Source organism: Aotus nancymaae, unplaced genomic scaffold (genome assembly GCF_030222135.1).
Source record: "Aotus nancymaae isolate 86718 unplaced genomic scaffold, 86718_ANA_hifiasm-v0.15.2.pri h1tg000058l, whole genome shotgun sequence".
Lineage (NCBI taxonomy): Eukaryota > Metazoa > Chordata > Mammalia > Primates > Aotidae > Aotus > Aotus nancymaae.
In genome coordinates this window covers 35,780,277-35,798,855 of record NW_026988472.1, presented here as the reverse complement: position 1 = coordinate 35,798,855, position 18,579 = coordinate 35,780,277, and the positions used below count along the sequence as shown (strand labels likewise).

At 35.3% G+C, this 18,579-nt stretch overlaps 1 long non-coding RNA gene across 2 annotated transcripts in view; it reads right to left on the bottom strand.

Annotated features, from left to right (window-relative positions):
* The window catches only part of LOC105734572 (uncharacterized), an 885,080-nt gene extending 879,165 nt beyond the window's left edge, over positions 1–5,915 (bottom strand). For both annotated transcript variants that reach the window (XR_010338163.1, XR_010338164.1), the window contains exon 1: positions 5,829–5,915. This is a non-coding gene — a long non-coding RNA (uncharacterized LOC105734572). The remainder of the gene's footprint in view (positions 1–5,828) is intronic.
* Between the last annotated feature and the right edge of the window lie 12,664 nt (positions 5,916–18,579).

Genomic DNA, 18,579 nt, shown 5'->3' with positions numbered 1-18,579 from the left:
CTGGGCTCCACCAAAAAAAATTACTCATCACAAGTAATTGGTAAATTCTAATACATTTCTAAGTGAGAGAGTTCCCCTGAGTTTCTATCACCACATTTAGTGCTGGAAGTTATCTTAGAAATAGCTAGAAATAGATTCATGTCATCATTTAGAATTAGAATCTGTAATAGTTCAACATCAAATGCACTTCATAAATCACTAATATCCCTACACTGCATTTTTATCTAGACTTTTTTGAAAAGTTATATTTTATGTCCTAACTTTTGCTCACTTTTTATATGTTTTCAACATTTTTATCTGCTATATATCTACTAATTAAAAAGAATTTAATATCCTGAGCACTGACACATTAAATATCCTAACAAAGGGAGTAAATTAACTGCTTTCGTAAGAACAGAAAGAATAGTAATAAACAATTTAAGCAAAATTGCTAATAAATTTGCAATGGCTAACTTTATGTCAACTTGGCTGAACCATGGTGCTCAGATATTTGATCAAACATTATTCTGGATGTTTCTGTGAAGGTTTTTTTTGGATGAGTGTAACATTTCTTTTTTGAGATTATATTAGTCCATTTATATACTGCTATAAAGAACTGCCCAAGACTGGGTAATTTACAAAGGAAAAGGTTTAATTGACTCACAGTTCAGCATGAGTGAGGAGGCCTCAGGAAACCTACAGTCATGGCAGAAGTTGATTAAGTCCAATGTATCAACTTTTTCTTTTATGATTTATACTGTTGTCATCTCTAAAATCTCTTCACTTAGCCCTAAGTCCTGAAGATTTTCTCCTATGTTTTCTTTTAAGGTTTTATAGTTTTGCATTTAAATCCCTGAAACATCTTAAATTTATTTTTGTGTGAGATGTGACGTTTACATCAACGTTCATTTTTTTCTTACCTATGGATGTCCAATTGCTTCAGCATCATTTGTTGAAAAGACTATCCTTCCTCTACTGAAAAGGATTTTTGCACCTTTGTACAAAAGTACAGTTCACTGTACTAGTGTGGATCTATTTATAGATTCTGTATTCAATTCCATTGTACATCCTTCCACTAATAGCATACTGTCTTGATTACTGTAGCTATATAGTAAGAATTAATTTCTTCTTTTTCAAAACTGATTTAGCTAGTCTGGCTCCTTCGCCTTTCTATATTAATTTTAGAATAAGATTATCTACAAAAATTCTGGGAGTTTGACAATAACTGTGCTCAATCTAGATTTGGAAAGAATTGATATATTTATTATCTTGGGTCTTCTGAATCCATGAATACTCTATGGTTGTTCATTTATTTGGATCTTCTTTTATTTCATTCAAGAAGTTTTTTTTTTAATTTTATTTTAAGTTCAGGACATGGGTAGGAAGTACAGGTTTCTTACATCGGTAAATTTTCTAATTTTCAGCACTCAATCTGCATGTTTGGTTAGATTAATACTTAAGTATTTCATATTTTTGGAGCTATCATAAATATATGCATTTTAAATTTTTTCTTCCACATTTGTTTCTAGCATACAGAAATATGACTGATTTTTACATGTTGATCTTATAACTTGCAACCTCACTGGCCTTGCCTTCTAAGAGTTTTGAAAATTTAAAATTGTTTGTTTTCTTAATGTTCAGTTATTACAATTATTTAATTATTCTGAGTAGAAATCATTTGTTACGTATGTGATTTGTAAACATGTTCTTCTAGTCTTTAGCTTTCTTTTTCATTCTCTTAACAATGTCTTTCAAAGAGCAACAGTCTTTAATTTTGATGAAGTGCCCTCTGTTAATTTTTTTCTTTAATTGTTCACACTTTTGGTGTTTTGTCTATGAACTCTTTGCCTAATCTCAGGTTATGAAAATTTTTCTCCTATATTTTCTTCTAAAAGTTTTGTAATTTTACATTTAGGCCTATGCTTCATTTTAAGTTAGTTTTATAGGATGGGAGGTTTATTTGACGTTTCACTTTTTTGCATACGGATGTCCAATAGTTTCAATACCATTTGTTAAAAAGGGTTTTCTTTCTTCATTGAATTATTTTTTGCACCTCTGTCAAAAATCAATTGGCCATATTTGTATGGGTCCATTTCTGGACTCTATTCTATTGCATTGATCTATTTATCTGTTTTTGAGTCTAACTGACATTGCCTTGATTACTGCAGTTTTTTAATATTTCTTAAAAATGAGTAGTATATTCGCTTCAACTTTATACTTTTCATTCAGATTTATTTTAGATATTATAGTTACTTTGCCTTTCCATACAAATTTTAAAATCAATTTGTCTATATCTACTCTGATTGGCAGCCTCTAACATGCCCCCAGTGTTTCTGCCTCCTGGTGTTCACAACCTTGTGTAATTTCTCCCCAAGTAACTCGCTTCTCAAAACAGAATTCAGCAATGTTGAGGGAATGTCACTTCCATGATTAAGTTTAAAAAGAGTGTATCTGCTGTCTTGACAACAGACTCTCTCTCTTGCTAGCTTTGATGACACAAATTGGCATGTTGGAGAGTTCCACGTTAGAGAAATGAGAAAGGCCTCTAGGCAACAACCAAAGAGGAATTGAGGCCCTTAGTCAAAGAGCTCACATACAACTGAATCTTGTTAATAAGTACATGACCATAGAAGTGGATCCTTCTCCAGTCAAGAGTTAAGATTAGCCCAGCCTGTATCTTGATTGCAGCCTGTCAGAAATGTATAATAGGAATCCATGTCCAGATTCCTGACACACAGAAATTGTGAGATAATAAACGCATATTGTTTTAAGTCACAACATTTTGGGGTAATTGAATATACAGCAGTAAAAAATTAATATATCCACAAAAATTTCTGCTAATATTTTGATTGAAATTGTGTTAAATATATAGATCAATTTGAGGAAAATGGAGATCTTTACTATGCTGAGTCTTCAAATCCATGAACGCAGAGTCTCTTTATTTATTTATTTAGATCTTTGATTTCATTGATCAGCATTTTGTTTTCAGTCTACATATCTTTTAAATGATTTGTTATATTTATACATACATATTTCATTTTCTAGATCTATTAAAAATGATATTTTTCACAAATTTTGGTTTCTAATTATTTATTGCTAGGACATAAAAATATGATTTTTTGTGTGTGTTTTGACCTAGTAGCTATGACATCATCAAGCTTATGTATTAGTTCTAGGAAGTTTTTATAGATTCCCTGGGCTATTCTTCACAAACAGTGATACCATTTTGGAACAGAGACAGTTGTATTTCTTCCCTTTCAATTTATATACCTTTTTTTTCTTTTTATTTCCTTATACACTACACAGAATTTCCAGTAGTATTGAATAGGAGTGGTGAGAGTGGACATGTTTGTCTTATTCCTGATCCTTTATCAGACTGAGTACACGTCCTTCTATTTCTAGTTTGCTGAGTGTTTTTCTCATGAATGGATGTTGAATTTTGTCAAATGCTTTTTCCATGTCAAGTGATATAACTGTGCTTTTTCGATTTTTAGATTGTTAATATGATGGAATTCATTGATTAATTTTCAAATGTTAAGTCTTGCATTCCTGAAACATAGCCCTTTTGGTTGTGGTTTATTATTCCCTTCATACATCGTTGGATTTTATTTTTTAATATTTTGTTGAAGATTGTTAGATCTCTAATCACGAGGGGTGTTAACATGTACTTTTAGTTTTTCATTTGTACTGTCTTTGTATGGCTTTAATATCAAGGTAATGCTAGCCTCATAAAATCTATTTTAGAAGAAAGTATTCTCAGCCAGGCACAGGGGCTCACACCTGTAATCCCAGCACTTTGGGTGGCCAAGGCAGGCAAATCACGAGGTTAGGAGTTTGAGACCAGCCTGAACAACATGGTGAAACCCCATCTCTACTAAAAATAAAATTAAAAAAAAAAAAATTAGGCAGGCATGGTGGTGCATGTCTGTAATCCCAGATACTCAGGAGGCTGAGGCAGGAGAATCACTTGGACCCGAGGGGCAGAGTTTGCAGTAAGCCGAGAGCGTGCCACTGTACTCCAGCCTGGGTGACATAGTGAGACTCTGTCAAAAAAAAAAAAAAAGGAAGGAAGTATTTTCTTCCTGCAATTTTCTGAGAAACATTTTGTACAATTGGTGCTATTTCTTCCTTAAATGTTTGGTAAAGTTTGCCAATGAAACCATCTTGGCCTGTAGATTTCCTTTTTGGAAAAATTTAACTATTACTTCAATCTCTTTAATGATTATGGGACTATCAGGTTATTTATTTCATCTTCAGCAAACATTAATATGCAACTTGTAAGTTTTGAGAAATTCTCCATTTCATGTAAATTGCATTTTTATAATTGTTCATAGCATTTCCTTATTATCCCTTTAATGTATGTAGAGTGTGAAGTGAAATATCTTCTTTCATTCCTGAATATTGGTGATATGTGTCTTTATTTCTTAGTAAATCTTACTGTAGTTTTTATCAATTTTATTCATCTTTTCATGATATCAACTATTTCATTAATTTTCTTTATTTTTTGCTTTCAATTTTATTGATTCTTCCTCTTAGGTTTGTTATTCTTCCCTTCTGGTTGTTTTGGGTTTATTTTGCTCTTTCTTTTCTAGTTTCATAAGATGGAAACTTAGGTTACTGATTTTTGGAGTTTCCCTCTTCTCTAATATAAGCATTTAATGCTGCAAATTTCCCTCTAAGTACTACTTTACCTGAATCCCACAAATTAGTTAGGTTGTATTTTCATTTTTGTTTAGTTCAAAATATTTTCTAACTTCTCTTGAGACTTCCTCTTTGACTCATGAAGTATTTAGGAGTATGCTGTTTAAGTTCCACATGACTGGAGATTTTTACCCTTATCTTTCTGTTATTTATGTATAACTTAATTCTTTTATTGTTAGAGAACAAACTGACATACCTTTTATGATTTCGGTCTTAAAATTTGTTAAGTTTTGTTTTATGTCCTATGATACATTCTATCTTGATAAATGATCCATGTACATTTGGGAAGAGCCTGCATTCTCCTGCTGATTGGTGGAGTGCTCTGTAAATGTCAATTATACACTGTTAATTTATTATGTTTCACATTCTTTTATAACTTTGTTGATTTTCTTTCTGAGTTCTATCAATTATTGAGAGAAGATTTTATTGAAGTCTCCAACTGTAATTGTGGTTTGTTTTCCATTTTTTCCTTCAATTTTTTTACTCCTCTGCTCTTTCTTTTCTGTCTTCTTTTAGGTTTTTTTAACTTTTTAGTGTTCCATTTTAATTTCTCTATTTTTTTTTTTACTTTTTTTTTTTGAGATGGAGTCTTGCTCTGTAGCCCAGGCTGGAATGCAGTGGCATGATCTCAGCTCACTGCAACCTCCGCCTCCCAGGTCCCAGTTCAAGCAATTCTGCTACCTCAGCTTCCCAAGTAGCTGGGATTCCAGGCATGAGCCACCATGCCCAGCTAATTTTTGTATTTTTTAGTAGAGACGGGGTTTCACCATGTTGGCCAGGCTGGTCTGGAACTCCTGACCTCCGGTGATCCACATGCCTTGGCCTCCCAAAGTGCTGGGATTACAAGCATGAGCCACCATGCCTGGCCTGTATAGTCTTATATAATTTTTGAGTGGTTGCCATAGGAATTATAATATTTATACTATACTTATTGTTGTCTACATAGAATCGATATTTTACCACTACAAATCATCTGTAGAAACCTTTTCACCTTATAAGTCCCTTTACTCTGCTTCCTTTATGTTGTAACTCTCTTATGTATAACACTGACTAATATTAAAAACCTATCAAGCATTATAGTTTTTGCTTTCATTTATCAAAAAAATTTTAAATAATGCAATAAAATAATGACAGCCAATGATACTTACTTGGATATTTGCAATTTCTCTTTCTTTTCGCTCCTAATGTTGCAAATTTCTTTCTGGTATCATTTTCCTTCTTTCTGAACTTCTTCCCTTAGCAATTCTTCCAGAGTAGTTCTGCTGGCAAAAAAATAATTCTCTTTATTCTTCATCTGAGATTGTCATTATTTTTGAAGAATTGTTTTTGCTTGATGTAGAATTTGGGACTGATAGTTCTCTTCTTTTACAACTTTGAAAATGCTCTTCCAATTCCTTCTGCCATCATTGTTTCTAATAAGAAATCAGCTCTTGGTTGAATCATTATTCTCTAAAAAGTAATGTGCCTGGCCAGGAGCAGTGGCTCACACCTGTAATCATAGCACTTTTGGAGGCCGAGGTGGATGGATCACCTGAGGTCAGGAGGTTGAGACCAGCCTGGCCAACATGGTGAAACCTTGTCTCTACTAAAAATACAAAATTTACCCAAGTGTGGTGGCACATGCCTGTAATCCCAGCTACTCAGGAGGGTGAGGTAGGAGGATGGTTTGAACCTGGAAGGTGGAGTCTACAGTGAGCCAAGATCACGCCACTGCACTCCAGCCTGGGTGACGGGGAGACTCCATCTCAAAAAAAAAAAAAAAAAAAAAGGTAATGTGCTATTTTTTTCTCTGATTTCTTTCAAGATTCTTTATTTAACTTTAGTTTACAGCAATTTCATTATGATGTGTCTGGGCATGGATTTCTTTGGGTTTATCCTATTTGGGATGCACTAAACTTCTTAAATCTATAGTGTTGAATCTATAGTAGGTTCATGTCTTTGACCAAATCTGGGAAGTTTATGTCCATTGTTTTCTCAAATAATTTTTCTGCATATTACTCTTTCTCCTTTCTTGAATTCCAATGACCCAAATGTTAGACTTTTTGTTATTATCCTACAGGTCCTCAAGACTCTTTCCATTCTTTTAAAGTCTTTTTTACTCAAATGTTCAAATTGGATAATAAAATTTTTACTGATGTCTCTTCTGGCCTTTTTTCTTTTTTAAAAAAATTTTTTAAAAAATTATTTATTTAACTTTAAGTGCATACTATATTGACATTTTTCCCCATGTTTTCAAATTCACTGATTTCTTTTCTCTCTTGCCTTCATTCTGCTGTTAACTTCTGGTGAGTTTTTCTTTTCTTTAGCTTTGGTTATTTTATATTTCAATTCTAAAAGTATCCACAAGGTTCTTTATATTTTCTATTTCTTTGCTGAGGCCTTCTTTCCATGTTTACAACAGCGTTCATCCTTACTTATTTGAAGCATTTTCACAATAGCTGTTTAACGTCTTTGTCAGAATGTTCCAACAATTACATAATTTCAGTGTTGGTATCTGTTGACTGTACTGTTCTCATGCAAGTAAAATGATCCTCGTATACTGAGTAATTTTTCATTATATCTTGGACATTTTGAATATCAAGTTATGGGCCTCTGGATCTTGTTTAAATCATATGGAGAATGTTGATATTATTGTTTTAGCAGGTAATTGACCCAGTTAGGTTGAGGCCACAAGTTCTTGCCAGCCTTCTGCTGGCTGCTTTCAATGTCAGTTCCAATTTCAAAGCCTTTTCAGTGCTGATTGGATCTGTCCCTCATGTGCACCACCAAGTGGCCAGTCTGTGCCCTAGGCAGTGGTCTATTCTGCTGCATGGAACCTATGTGTGCATGCACAGCGATGGGTGAGTTTGAGAGTTCATCAAGAACTTTAAGAAGTTATTTTCCCAAACTCTTCCCTCTCCGCCATCTCCCCAGGACATGCTGGTTCCCTGGGGCTCTTGTTTGTGGTCCTCTAGTCAGAAATCTGAAGCTTTATTTACCTTACCTTGATGCACATTTCCTGCCACCTGTGCTGTGTTTAAGGACAAGTGACCAGAAGACAGAAAATGAAAAATTTCAATAGGAGTTTGCCCCACCTTCTTGGGATCTCAGCTTCTCCCATCACAGAGAAAGATTCTCCTGCCTCAGTGTTTCAGGGTAATGTAGGTTGTTTTCTCTATTACATCTACCTCCCCTGCTGCCATTGGATTGCTTGGGCTGAAGTTTAAGAGAATAGAGAAACAAACAAACAAACAAAAAAGAGTAGATTTTCCAACTCTGAACATTAGAAGACCATTTTCCTGCTTCTAGAGCCAGAAGTAGAGGTCTTCCTCTGGAGCTCTCTCTCTTTACCCCAAGGCTGATTCCAGGTTCCAGCTTGCATTGTCTTCATGCTGGTGGATACTGAAGGAAAAATGGGATAAACTCACTGCCATTTCAGTGCTCCTTTTTTTTTTTTTTGAGACTGAGTCTTGCTCTGTCGCCAGGTACCAGGCTGCAGTGCAGTGGCGCAATCTCAGTGCAACCTCCACCTCCCGGGTTCAAGCGATTCTCCTGCCTCAGCCTCCCGAGTAGCTGGGACTACAGGTGCCTGCCACCACGCCCAGCTAATTTTTTTGTATTTTTTAGTGGAGACGGGGTTTCACCATGTTGGCCAGGATGGTCTCGATCTCTTGGCCTCGTGATGCCATTTTTCATTCTTGTCTTCTTTCCCCTTTTGCCTCCTACTGCTTATATTTCATACCCTCAAATGCCTGCTCCATGCATTCGTTCCAACTTCTACAGTCATATTCACTGGGAGACACAGAGTGAAGTTGTTTAGTCTTATCCAGTACCAGAGACCCCAGATATTTTATAGTCTTTGGCTATTTGTTTAGGACTTGCTTTCTACTGAGTTAGATTGGAAAGCCTGTGAGATCATGGATTGTGTCTTTTTGACTAGTACAACTCTAGCCTGGTCCATAGTAGATGCTTAATACCATTTTCGGTGAATAATTGATTCAGTGACTAAATGAATAAATGATTAATGTTGGGTTATTAGTTTTTCAAATTCTAAAGCTATTGATTCATTTTAAGTAGTAATTCATAATTTTTACTTCTACTTAACTAGACAGATGTAATACCTTATTAAGACTCATATTTAATTCATATGTGTAGTTGTAGCTACACACACAAAAAATTTTACATTTCTTATGGAAATATTCAACTATAGTAAAGTGTAATTTCATCTGTTGCAGCTCCTACTGAAAATAACTGATATTTTAACTACAGTATAATTTATGTTCAAAAACATAATAACCAACAACATTTCAGCTAAGCAGGGAAAAATAATATTAGTAGACCTTATAAAAGCTATTTGAATACCTAAAACTTAATCTGTCCTCTAAGTGACAAATGCTTTTCTTTTCCTTGTATACAGGAACATGCTCACACCATCACAAACTTAGAGATAGACTTTGGCAGGAATCTGCCTGTCTTTTGGGTTAAACAGACATTCCAATTAGTTAGTAGCTGGATTTGGGCTCCTTATCATGTGACCTGTGTGTGACAGCCATTTTGCACGATGACTTCAGCTTCTTCAGTCTTGAGCTGTAGCAAGAAAGGAGTAGGGCAACTGAAGTATTTTTTTAAATACTGCTGCTACCATCAAAGAAATGTAATAGATTCATAGGCTGTTACAAAGCCTATATATATTTCACACAGAAGGTCATGATAGTAATTCCTAAAGGACTCTGTCTTTCCTTTATGAAGTTTCTTTTTCCCCTCAGTCACACAGAGAGAAAAAAAGAGCGTGAATAGAGAACATAGACTTTACTCCAAAAGGCAGTTCCTAAAACACAGCTCATGGTAGGTTAGTAAAGGTTAGGGCTTTATTTTTTTTTTTTCTTCATTTCAAATTTTAAAATGTCACAACAAAAAGTATTACAGCAACTTACAAATAACAAAGATGATCTAATGTCAATGGGTAAATGGGGTCTGGGGGGTGAGACAGGGCCACCAGTAACTGTAATTTCAGGCTGCTCCGTAGTGTTATGCTCTTATGCTTTCTATCCAAGGTGACTGATATAATTGGATTATTATCTGAACAGAGTCTAGAGAGATTAATAAAAAATAAATGCTGCCTTTTCCACATGATATATTTCCTCCATTGAATTTAAAAACTGTCGTTTCCATAGTTTTCTTCTTCTGACTACCTTAGAAGGTTGACCATGGGCTTTCTTCTAGGTCAAAATCTACTGTCCATGCCCCTGACACTACACTACAGTTGCCTTTCTCAGGCCTCTGCTCTGAACTACTCTTACCTAGAAACAGTTATAAACTCATAGTGTGTAGGAAGGTACCATCTTTCCAGAAAATCATGAAGTTTCACACTATATCTAATTTTAATGCCAATAATGGCTTTCCTGAAGGAGGAGGGCCAGGTGGTCAATAGCAAATTAAGACACAGAAAAAAGAAAAGTTTAATAGCACATTGCATGTGGGTCAAAGAAGCTACATATTTGATATTCCAAATGCTTGACCACAAATCAGAACATCTGGGTTCTAGTATGAACTCTGCTATTGATCTATAACTCCAAGTATGCTATTTACTTTCCCTAGACCATTTTTTTTAAATCTTGAAATTAAAAGTAACTATACCAGTCTTTTTATTCGGATGAGGAAATTCACTTCTTCATGAATAATAGTGACTACTCTGATTTTTTTCTCTTTGTGAATCAATGGATTTTTCTCCCTAGATATTTGAAGAACTGTAATTACTTAAAAATTATTTCTTTATTCTTAAGCACAATGAGTGAATCAAAATATTTGTGTCATTAATTGCAAATAATTTTTCCTGCTATGAAGTGTGTTTCTTTAAGTTTCAAGGGATTATTTTTCCTTGTTTCTAAAAAAGTTTCCTCTATTATATCTCTAAATCTTTTCTTGCTCCAGATTTTATATGGAAGTGTTATTTTCAGTTGTGTCTTTCTCATTTATGTATAAGCTACTAACCTGGGCTTAGTTCTCAATTTGCTTAGTTATTCAATCTCCTTTTACCTCTTACTCGTTTGTATCTTCCTATCTTTGTAGTTAGACTTGAACATGCTTAATATTCTTTGTGAATTCTTCTTCAGCATGAACAATTTTGGAATACTTTCTTCTGTATCCTAGTTTGCATTTTATTCAAGATTAGGTTCTTCTGGTTTTGCTCTTCCTGGCCCTTTTCACTCATTTTTTCCCCTCTTTCTTTTACTGATTTTTGTTCTCTATTATTGTTGCATTATATTATCATAGCTTCCATATTACTTATTTTTATCTGTCTCATACTTAATATTTCATACTTTTTGTGCAGATATATTTCTGAGTGAATTCCCCTTGACATCATTCATACCTTATTTCAGGATTTTTTTTTTTTTAATCCTGCTCATCCGAGCTTTAATTTGAGTGTTTTCAATCCTTTCTGAGTTTATGAAAATGGAGGAGTAGTCAACATTTCATTAGAACTCTTTTAAACAGTTGTGAAATTTGAGCTCTGCTTTCTCTTCTGAAAACCTGTACCAAGTCCCAGTCCACCCAGCTTGCTCTCTGAACTCGGCCCTGTTTCTCAGAAAACAATAGGTATTGTGGTTCTTTTTCCCCTGAATGTAAAAGAGCAATTAGTCACAAAGATACATTTTTTGATTTTTCCCAGTATTGCTTATTTATCTCCTTTGTATGTTTTCCCAAAAATTGAGTGGTATTTAGGGGAATTCTTGGGATTTTATTCAATCTCTATCTTTGTTGAGTTATTTTGTGCTGCACTGGAGTATGCAAAATTTTGGGGTTTTTGCTGTCACTTTTCAATTTTATGGCATAAGCTTGTCTCATTTTCCTTTTCTGCTTTCTACATGTTTATTTTTGAGTTGTAAAAAATAAACTAGGTTTTCTATTTAGTTAATTAGGCTTCAACAGAAACATTTCCTGTGATTTTGCCCCCTTTAACTGTTATTTCACAGTCTTCAACGTGTATCATTATTTTATTTCTATTACTCTAAGCTTCCATTTGTTTTGTGTAATATAATATTTAGATAATACAATTAAATACATTGTCAAATGTATAACTTTGTTATAATACTTTGGGACTGTCTATATGGAAGTAATCATACCTAACAAGGTAACTATTGGGGGCTCAGTGAGGAGAAATGTGGAAGGAATACTCTGACTATGGACCTCCTAAGTGCAATAGTTCAGAGTACAAATACATCAAGTTTCATGTTTTGTGTTAAAACTGCAGCTATACCACCTGCAAAGCTGAATGTGTTCAGATGTATCTTTTATTACAATGCTGGACTTCACACATCCTGAGGAGAAAAAAGACAGAGGCTTCCTATGCCAGGGGTGGGATTTCCAGGCTTTTGGCCACCTATCCGAATGGGGGAGATCATGATCTCCTCCAGCCCCCACCCCAACTGCTAGATAACCATCACTTTCTAGCTCCACTCTAAACCCATATCCTTAAAGTTAAGTAAACGATTTATGCCAAAATTCAAGTGAGCTTAATCATACATGAGCAATCAATCAAATCACTCCTATTTATTTCAGGTACAATACCTTCAAATCCAAAACCAAAGAAAAGTAACTTCAATCCCCCAAGTAAAATCCTTTGTTTTATTTAGTAGAGTGAATTTAAACTTGGCCACAGAAAACAACTTCAAAGAGGCATTAATGTTGGAAAATGCTAGATCTGAGGAATAGAATCAGATGCATGATTTCCTAAGTTATCCAAAACTTGGGAATTCAGTCAGCCTCCATCAAAATTCCAGGTTCTGGATACATTTTAACTTTAGAAAGGATGCGATGGCCCATTCTTTTAAGTTTTTTATACTATGTATTTTTAAATTTCATATAACACTGTAATTTATGCTGGGAATGATATAAGTAGTAGCAGGTATACTGGCAAATGTTTAAAAACTAGCCCCCTTGGAGACGAAGAGGGGAAAACCACAATTGATTGTTACTTTCTGCAGTGGTATAAATACTCTTACCATAGCTAATTTCAAGTTACCAATATAATGTCACTAGATATGGAGGTGGAAATATATGTGCTACAATCAGTTCTCACAAGGTGATGAGAACCAGTTCCAGCACACTGCTGTGTGCTTCAAATAGAATATTGCAAGAACTTCAAGAATAGTTTAAACATATGCAAGATTAGCCCTACCTGGCCCACATTGCCATTCAATTCTGTTTTGAAGGAAGCAACATTGTTGGAAGCTAAAGTAAAGAAACAGAAACACTTTTCTGTCCCCAAGTGAGTTTGGAATAATATCTCCTATCCAAAGCCTGCAAATATTTTAAGCCCAAATAATAGCAGTTTTGCCCTTTAGAATTTCTTTTTCACAAAGTACTTCAGGTACTAGTATGAGCAGCATTATCAAAATGTAAACTCTTATTATAACTTTTAACTTCTGAAATTACAGTTATTAATGAGGATTATACAAATACATTTTATAAGTTAAGGCAAAGCCTACATACAATTAAACCCAAGCCACCATACGAATAAATAAGTTGATTCTCCAAGGTTATTTCATATACTGTTCAATGACAACTGCAGCTGTGCCACTATTTAAAGTGCTGCTGTGAAATTAATATAATGTATTAGGAAAAATGCTATGTGCAGTTCTTGGAGATGAAGAAATCTGAGTGGGTGGTAGAGAAAAAGAAAATAATAGCAGAGAATAGTCTAAAAGAGAACATTTAGATATTTTGATTTATTTGTAAATAATTTATATAATCCTCTCAACTGGACATTTTTCCAAGTCCAATATAAACTCCCATCTTCTTTTATATCCTAATCAAAACTTAATTGTCCTGTCTTCAGTGCCTCAGAATTCTAGGCACTCCCTTTCAAGTTTCCAACTGTTAACTGACAAATGTGTCAACCTTAAAGGTATAGTGTCTAATGAAAAAAAAAAAAAAACCTGACATCTCGTAGGAATAATAGTGTGTCTGTCTTTGAAGCATTCCTAAAAACACAGTCCCTTCACTCAACCTTTAAATAGCATGGCATAACTATTTGCACAGCACCTGGGATGAGTAGTCAAGGCATCTAGTGACTCCAGATGAGCAGCTGGGCTTCCATCACTCTAGGCTAGGCCCAGCCATCATGAATGCTGAGAGAATGAATATCTCAACACAACTTAATCTCATTTATTGCACACCAGTGTCCCACATTACACTGGTTGGAAGACTGACTTAAACTAAAGGAAAACATCATGTTGCAAGTTTGGTTCCCTTGGAAACACCCTCTGAGATGAAGGCTAGCATGTAGCACATTTATTGAGGAGTGTCCTTGGAAGCAACACATAAGTGAGGGGTAGAAGGAAACAGCAGCAAGCAGAGGGAAATGTTGACCTATAACGCAGGCCCAGTAACAGCCGCAGCCAAACCCAAGCGGAGCTCTGGAGCTAGAATGGCCCCACAAAATGGTTCTGAGATGGGCGAAGATGGCCATGCCTCTATACTACTACATCCATCAGTCAATGGATGTGAGCCACCTCAGGAAAGAGAGTTACCTTGGACAAGACCGTCCTCCACAACTGTGGCAATCTTCGAAGGGGCTGAAAGTTGAAGACTGTTGGCCAGCATCCCTCCTAGCAGCTAAAACAACACATCCTTTAGTGAAGGAAGATCTGATCAGTATATTACAGTGTCTACTGCAGATCACCAAACTAGATTTTCTGAATATTGATCTGCCTCAATAGCATTCGCTTTTGCAACATACTCCTGTTCAGAGCATCTCTCAGTACATACAATGGGAAGGATGAAAGGGAAAGACACACTTCCATGACTCTGAAGGCATAGTTGCTACTTATCTGTTGCAGACTTCATAGCTGCAACATGTGACCTCTGTGAAGATCCATTCCCAAGGGAAGAGTCTATGTAATCCTACAATCTTCTCCTTGATAGCATACATGGATGTATTAGACATCCATTTTTATTTGGCCCAACCACTGCCCTCGTTTTAAGTATAGATGTCTAGCTTACCTGCCTACTCAAAGCTGGGGCTGACTTTCACCAATGCACTATACTTTAAGGAGTAAAGTGTTAACACCTAAAACAGGGATTAGCATGAAGGGTTTGCTTTTTCTTTCCAGCTTGACCATGAAAATACCAATATTCCCTAAGTAGTACTATTTTTATAGCCGGACATCATTTAGGTTCAGTGGCCTTCATTTATCAAATTGTTTTACCAGGATGGGAGAATGCAGTCAAGGCACAAAATGAAGCTACTGGATAAAAGAATAACTGGACAGAGTGAGGAAGAGGGTACAGAGGAGCAGAACGAGCCAAAGAAAGACTGTTGTGGAAAACATCCATTTTCCAAATTTTTGCTTCCATTTGCCTCTTCATGTATTGTTTTCTTAGCAGTCTTTGGAGAAGTGCCATAGGATATTTTCATCCAGTTCCTGATGGAAAATAAAGACTGTCTTCACTAATTCTTCAAATAACGAACAAAATAGCAACTTAATATGATCCCAAAGGAATGAAAACATAGCTTAAAAAATAAAACATGGTTCAATACTAACATAATTGAGTTTTAAAGAAAGTTAAATTCATAGAAAATTCAATGGTAAAGCTATCCACACATTTGCATGCCATTCCCGTCACCTGAAACAGTCCCCTTGCTTCCACATCTCTAAAGCATGCCTACCCTTCAGTTCTAAGTTTAAATCCTACTTCATCCATGAAGCCTTCCCGAAATACTCCAATCGTGTTTCCTACCCAACTGCATAGTGCTCAATGTCTCTGTAAAATATTTGACGTTCATCCTTATTTTGTGTTGTATTTCTACTGATCACTCACTATGTGTCAAGTACAGTATTTATCAACTTCACATATTTTATCAGATTGAATCTTTGCATGTGCCCTATGCTTCTCATTTCCCTCAAGTAGACCATACACCTCTTGAAAGAAGGAACTATGTATAATATCCCTTCCTTGCACCTCTCTATTCCTATTCTACATCATCTTGAATGACAAAAACCATATAATAGCATGCATATGTTTGAGAAAAACAAGAAAAAGGAGATGTCATATAGGGGTATCAATGAGGAGATTTCTACAAGTATTCCAGAGTATTATTCCTGAGGAACTCAAAATTTAGCAAAAGGATACATAGTTCATAAAAATATTAAGAACAACTTGGTGCCAGTCTTTCTGTTTCCATACTGTAGTGCCAATTTGTGACTTAGTTAAGACGTTCGCTTTCTCACACAGTAATACCAAAAGCAAGTGACTGGGAAAATTGATTAAAAGAGGGGGTTTTCAATGGCATGAAGGAGCCTAACACAGATACACGTCTGGCTGCCTTTTATTAAAATAAATTGAAATTGTTAATCTTCAAGTGATTACAATGCAAATGGAAACACTTGGCAGTTTCCTTGAATATATAATGAAGGATTACCCTCATACCCACATTTAGATCCTGCAGTGTGCATAACATTGAGGAAAGGCCAGGAAAGTGACAACTCCTTAATTAGTTAGTGCTCAGTGACAAATTGGGGAAACTTGCTCTGGAATCTGTAGAGAAGGAGGAGATGGTAGATTGTTTAAAAGTCTCTCTCTCTTCTCTATTATATGTTTCACAAAGCATGTGTTTTCATTTCGTTGTTAAAGATGTACAAACCCAAAGAGATGAGATTCACTAAATACCATGCTAAAAACCAAATGAAGGGTTTTGCTTCATTTAGTACCTGAATCAACACTACTTTACCTATCAAGGCAGACCTGAAACCTCCTTTTACCAATTTTTCTTCTGATATGAGAAAAGCAATTAGAACCAACTACCAAATTTTATTCATCAGTGCCCTGGTAGGCAAGCTGTATGAAAAAAAATATTTTAAGTAATTTTCTTTAAAATGTTATCCTGTAAGCAGTCACACCCTCCTTCTAGAGTTATGACTCAAATTATTTATTGAATTACATCAAATGCCATACTGAATTTAGTAATGATAGCTGTATATAATAATTACATGCTACATTGCCTCCATTGGAAACCATGGTAACCGATCAGTTACTGTTTCAGCCTGCCGCCATAGCTGAGAATAGCACAGAGGAAAAATATACCCATCATCACACACATTCAATCTGCAGATAAACTTGGAAGGAGGGCTACATTTGGCCATTTCATCCTTTTATTGTCCCATTTAGGACTGTCCTAGACTATGCTAGGCTTGATTCTTCCCCAGGGCCTTTGCATTTACTCTTCCTTCTAACTGGAATGCTCTCACTCTATTCTTTACATAGCTGATTCCATCTTGTCACTCAGGATTGAGCTTAAATGTCATCTCAGAGAAGACTTCCCTGACTGCCTGACTCCAAGGACTAAACTAGTTCCCTCCAATTCTCTGTCACCTGGAGAGCACTTATAATTTTCTGAAATAATTTTGACATGTGTTTATTTACATGTATATTTCCTGTACACATAATAGCATATAACTCCTGGGTTATTATCTCCTTGAGAACAGTCACCTTGTCTTTCTCATTCTCAACAATAATCTTAATGGTTATCTCCTTCTCCAACGCCATACACAGTCTCTCCCCCGCAAAACAAATAAAAGGCAATACTTTGATAGATATGTATACTTTGAAGATATGTATATTTCAATGAAAGATACACATTAGATTCTCCACAAATATCTGGCAAATGAGAAAAAAGAAATGGAAAAGATGAATCAATCAAAAAAAAGTCCCTTTTCCAAGTGGCATTCCTCCAGATACTTGAGGAAAATTATTCTGCCTTATTTGCAACTCTTCTCAAAGCTACATATTCATAATTTCTTCCATTCTTCTTCTTAGATCTGTTTTCAACATATCTGAACAAATCTTTATGTGTCTTGGACTTCTCAGTTTATTAATATTTCATCTTAAAATCTGGCATAAAGAACCGAGTCAGATTTTTCCAATGTGATACAACCAGTGCAGTTGTGGTTACTGACAGACATAATCAAAATAACTTCATCCTGTGAGGCCTGCTCAAGCCACTAGTCAACCAGCCACCCTCCTGAAATACTATCTTGTTTCTACAGTGGTAAACTGAGGCAGGTGTGGTACTACTTGTCCCTATAGTGGTAATCTGAGGTGTGATACAATGCAGTGCTTCTCAAATTTTACTATTCAGACACTTACCTTTAGGATCCCTTAGGATCTTCCTTCTCAGATATATTTCAACTCTGCTATAAAATGACTGGCAATGAGATCAAACCTTTCTTAAAATGAAAATTCTGATTCAGTTGGTTTGGGGAGAAGGCCGAGATTCTACTATTTCTAGTAAGCTGCTGGTCTACAGGCATTATTTTGAGTAGCAAGTGCTACTGGAATGCTGAACCTGGAAATAAGAGAATCTAGTTTGAATTGAAGCCTTAACATTTAATAACAGTATACAGGTGAACATCTTAATGGGTTTTCTTATCTATAAAGCACAAATAAATAGAACTGTCTTGGAGGGAGGTTTTTTAACAGTTAAATAAAATAATTAATGTGTTGGCACATAGTAGGAATGTAATGAATATTATCTCAATGAATGGCCTTCTGTCAGTGCAAGTTGGCAGTTCATATTGAATATATAGTCTGGAAAAGAACTAGCATTTTTTCATAGAAATGGCTTGTAGGCAAAGTTTCCTCTCATCTAGCATTTGTACATTTGATTTTTTTTTTCTGAACCTAAGTACAGGATTTAACATTTATAACTATTAAATTTCATCTTGTTAGCTTTGGCCAGCATTCCAGCCTGTCAAGATCATTTTGAATTACGATTCAGCTACTCGATGTATTAGCCATTGCTCCAAGCTTTATGTCATCTGCAAATTTGATAAGTATGCCTTCTATGTCATTATACATATCGTTAAAATGTTGAGTAGGACAAGACCAATGGCTGAGATATTCTACATTTTATTTGTT